Raw genomic sequence first — 5,000 nt, forward strand, 5'->3', positions numbered from 1 at the left:
ACTTCAAAACCCCCCAGCGGTCAAATGATCACCCTAGGGTGTTTCATTTGGACAGGCTGAGGGAGGGGGAGTGTGCCCGCGGGTTTGCTGAGGCAATCTCTGATCGTTTCGCAGTGCTTGGCAGTCTGACAGACCCTGTTCTTCTGTGGGATACCTTTAAGCGTGAAACGCTTGATGCAGCTCAAGATACGATTGGTGTACGCCCGAGAGCAGTACAGAATTCCATCTCGCGGGAGACACTGGAAGCCACAGATGCATGTCGTGCGGCTCGTCTGACAGGGAATCGGGAATTGCACCGTTCTCATGTGCGCAGAACTCGGTCCCTGTTAAGAAGGGACAAGGAACAGTTTATTAGGAGTCTTGCAGAGGAGGTAGACGGCCATTTCTTAGTAAATGACCTTCGTCCTGCATACCAAGCCCTGAGAAAGCTGAACTCCAAGCCCTCTTCACAGGTGACAGCAGTTCGCTCAGTAAGTGGTCAGATCGTTTCAGATCCTGTTGCGGTGCGGGGACGTTGGGCTGAGTATTTTGAGCAGCTGTACCAGGTTGACCCACCAACAGTTAACTTGGATGCGGGTAGTGTCGAGATCCCGCTGCCAGATCCACCTATCAGTGAGGACCCTCCCTCCCTAACTGAAGTCAGGGGGGCGATTTCCAAGCTGAAGAGTGGTAAAGCAGCTGGTATCTGCGGCATACCAGCTGAACTGTTAAAGGCTGGTGGTGAACCTATGGCACGGGGGTTACATGCTGTCCTGGCTGCCATCTGGCAGTCCGGTTCCGTTCCTCCTGACCTGTTGAGGGGTGTGGTCATCCCTCTCTGGAAGGGGAAGGGGGACCGTTGGGACTACAGCAATCACCGAGGCATCACACTGCTCAGTGTACCAGGCAAGGTTCTCGCCCACATCCTTCTGAGACGTATCAGAGACCATCTACTGAGACACCAGAGACTGGAGCAATCCGGATTCACTCCTGGTAAGTCCACAATAGACCGTATCCTCGCGCTTCGAGTCATCGTAGAGCGCCGTCGTGAATTCGGGCGTGGGCTACTTGCAGCCTACATCGACCTCAAGAAGGCGTTCGATACGGTGCATCGGGAGTCACTTTGGGAGATCCTGAGGCTGAGAGGAATACCAACAAGGATTATTGGACTAATAGCAAGCCTGTATACTGGTACTGAAAGTGCTGTAAAGTGTGGTGGGGGCCTGTCGAGCTTCTTTCCTGTTAGTTCAGGAGTGAGGCAAGGCTGTGTCCTTGCACCAACTCTTTTCAACACTTGCATGGACTGGATACTGGGCAGAGCTACTGTTCAAAGTCATTGTGGGGCAACGCTGGGCAATATCAAGGTTACAGACCTTGACTTTGCTGATGACGTTGCCATTCTATCTGAGTCTTTGGAAACCCTAGTAGCGGCTCTCGATGCATTTAGCAATGAAGCAAAGCCCCTGGGTCTAGAGGTCTCCTGGACCAAGACCAAGGTCCAGGAATTTGGGGACTTGATAGGAGAACCTGTTCAGTCGGTACGTGCTTGCGGCGAGGACATTGAAGTCACAGAGAGCTTTACATACCTTGGTAGTGTAGTTCATAACTCTGGGCTGTCAGACCATGAAGTCAGCAGACGGATTGGCCTGGCAGCAGGGGTCATGAACTCTCTCAACAAGAGTATTTGGAGATGTCGGTACCTGTGCAGAAGGACCAAGCTTCGGGTTTTCAAGGCCCTGATAATGCCAGTTTTGCTATACGGTAGCGAAACCTGGACATTGTCCTGTGCCTTGGAGGCTCGTCTTGAAGCCTTTTGCAATAGGTCCTTGCGCCAGATCATGGGGTACTGTTGGCGGGACCATGTGTCCAACCAACGGTTGCACCGTGAGACTGGCACAAGCCCTGTTATCTGCACAATCCGTGATCGCCAACTCAGGCTATACGGCCACCTGGCTCGCTTTCCTCAGGATGATCCTGCCCATCAGGTCGTCTCTATTCGAGACAACCCTGGGTGGAGGAGGCCTGTGGGACGACCGAGGAAGTCATGGCTTGGGCAGATCGACCAAACCTGCCGTGAAGAACTAGAGATGGGCCGAGTCCCTGCCTGGCGTCTAGCCATGAGGGATCCTCGTAGGTGGAAGCGAAGGGTGGATGCGGCTATGCGCCCCCGTCGGCGTCAGCCCCCATGATGATGATGATAAGTGATAATGAGCCGCTGTCATTCTACCATTCAATTGAATGCGTTTAGCGTGTGTTCCGTGATCTCACTGGTGTCAATTTCCCTCGGGACATCGAACACAACGAGGTTAGTGCAGTGTCCTCTGCCCTAAGCTCTGCTCATTTCGAGGATTTCTCCTGCCGCTCCGGGCGTGGTTATTCGTTTAAGAATTTCTTCATTCTTACAGCGTACGCAGACATTATTTCGACCTAGTCTTAACTCTAGGGCTCCTTTAGTCTTGTTATAAGGAGCCATCTTCAGCACTTGAGACACCCAACGGTATTTGACCCCATGTGTCACTAGCTTCGTGTCCCCCCTGAAATAGGCACACATATGGCTGGGGGATACAAGTTCTGCAGACTCATTACTCAATTGTCCTTTTGCTTTTTCCTTCGTTCGTTCGTTCTCAGTATTCGTATCACTTGCTGAGATGTCCTTCTCCGTCAACAGAGAAAACCCGGCTTGGGTAGCCATTGTACACACAGGTGTTCTGAGGTCAGATCATTCGCTGAAATGTCGCACACAAACAGACCTCACCTATTTACTTGGGTGCGGTTAGCGGAGAGACCGCACAGATTCCTCATATAACTACTCATATATCTGGTTTGAATTCATTAATGTTTTTTTTCCACTTTCACTGTAAGTAGAGAGAGAGAGAGAGAGAGAGAGAGAGAGAGAGAGAGAGAGAGAGAGAGAGAGAGAGAGAGAGAGAGAGAGAGAAAGAGAAAGAGAGAGTGAGGGAGAGAGAGAGAGAGAGAGAGAGAGAGAGAGAGAGAGAGAGAGAGAGAGAGAGAGAGAGAGAGAGAGAGAGAGAGAGAGAGAGAGAGAGTGAGTGAGTGAGAGAGAGAGAGAGAGAAAGGGAGAGATAGAGATAGATAGATAGAGAGAGAGAGAGAGAGAGAGATCAAAAGAAAGAGAGAGAGAAAGAAAGAGAATGAGACAGAGAAACCGAGACCGAACCATCGAGAAAAAACAAAAACAGAAAGAGACAAGAAAATAAACACAAAGACCATCTAATTAACCAAAAGAGAAAACCTTTAAACCACACTAAGTATTTGCCAGAACCTCTATATCTTTAAGGAGCGCATACAACCAAATAAGGACAAAAGTTATAGGCATTAAAGCTATTTTTAGACTCAAGAATGATGTAAATTTTTTATCAATGAACGTGTTTCAGTGTTTCATAATGACCAAAAAAGGCTAATGTAAATTAAGAATGAGGAGGATGAGTTATATGAAGTAAATGAAGTAAAAAAAATGTTTAAATGAAGTAAAAAAAATAAGGAAAGAAATACAAACTCTCCTCTACACCCTCCAAAAAGAAAGAAAGAAAGAAATAGTGGAAATAGGAAATGAAAACCAAAAAGAATAACAAGAAAAATGACAAATATGTTGTTTGGGATATTTGAAAAAATAAAAACATGGAAACAATAAAGACATGGAAGACGAAAAAAAAGATAAATAAAAAAATAAACAAAGATATTATTAAAAGAAATCAATGATAAGACAATACCACGTTAGTCTTCATCTCTAAGACAAATATGATAGAAATAATAAGAAAAAGGGAAAGAAGAAAGTGATGAGGAAAGAATCAGAAGAAGGGAAAGAGAAAGAAGTTGAATAAATAGCAAAACTAGAAGAAGTAGATGTAGTATATAATTATGATGGCAGTGATAGAGAGTAGAAGTAAAAGAAAATAAGAAAAAGAAAAGAAAGAAAGAACAAGAAGTAAGAAAAAGACGAAGTAAGAAAAATAATAATAAGTAAGAAAATAATAAAAAGTAAGAAAAATAATGATAAGTAAGAAAAATAATAATAAGTAAGAAAAAGTAATAATAAGTAAGAAAAATTATAATAAGAAAAATAATGATAAGAAAAAGAAGATACATACCAAATATTTTAGAAATTTTATGACAAACAAAAGAAAGCGCTATTTCGTCGCAGGTTCAGCACATTTTTTTTTTTTTTTTTATAAATAGTCTGGTTCTCGTGTATATAATCTGTTCCTTGTGTTTGTTTGACCTTGAGTTTAAATGGCTAATATCTCTTCCCTAGATTTTGTAAAGACGTTGTGAGAGACTGTGGGCGAGTGTTCAAAGTGTTCAAACTTTTGTCCGTTAACGGTCATTTGTTCAAATATTTACCGTTGGGTTTTCCCTTTTTTTTTAATTTTTGGGGGGGGTAAATTTGGGGGGGTTTTTTTTTGGGGGAAAAAAAAATTTTTTCCAAAAAGGGGGGGGGGGGGGAAAAAAAAAAAAAACCCCCCCCCCAACCCCCCCCAACCCCAAAAAACCCAAAAAAAAGGGGGCCCCCACAAAACCCCCCCCCCCCCACACACCCACCCACACCCACCCCCCCCCCCCCCCCCCCCCCCCCCCCCTTTAAAAACCCCCCCCAAAAAAACCCAAAAAACCCCAAAAATTTTTTTTCCCTTTTTTCCCCCCTTTTTTTTTCCCTTAAAACCCCTTTTTTTTTCCCCCTTTTTTAATTTAAAAAAATTTTTTTTTTTTTTTCCCTTTTTAAAAAAAAAAAATTTTTTTTTTAAAATTTTTAAAAAAATTTTTTCAAGGGGGTTTTTTTCCCCCAAAAAAATTTTTCCCAAAAAAAACCCCTTTTTTTTCATTAAAATTTTTAAAAAAAAGGGAAAAAAAAAATTTTTAAAATTTTAAATTTTAAAGGGGTTTTAAAAATAAAATTTTTTTTTTCCCCTTTTTTTCCCCCCTTTTCCCGGCTTTTTTCCCCCCCCCCAAAAAAAGGTTTCCCCCAAAAAAAAATTTTTTTTTAAAAAAAATTAAAAATTTTT

This window comes from Penaeus vannamei, chromosome 3 (genome assembly GCF_042767895.1).
Source record: "Penaeus vannamei isolate JL-2024 chromosome 3, ASM4276789v1, whole genome shotgun sequence".
Taxonomy (NCBI): domain Eukaryota; kingdom Metazoa; phylum Arthropoda; class Malacostraca; order Decapoda; family Penaeidae; genus Penaeus; species Penaeus vannamei.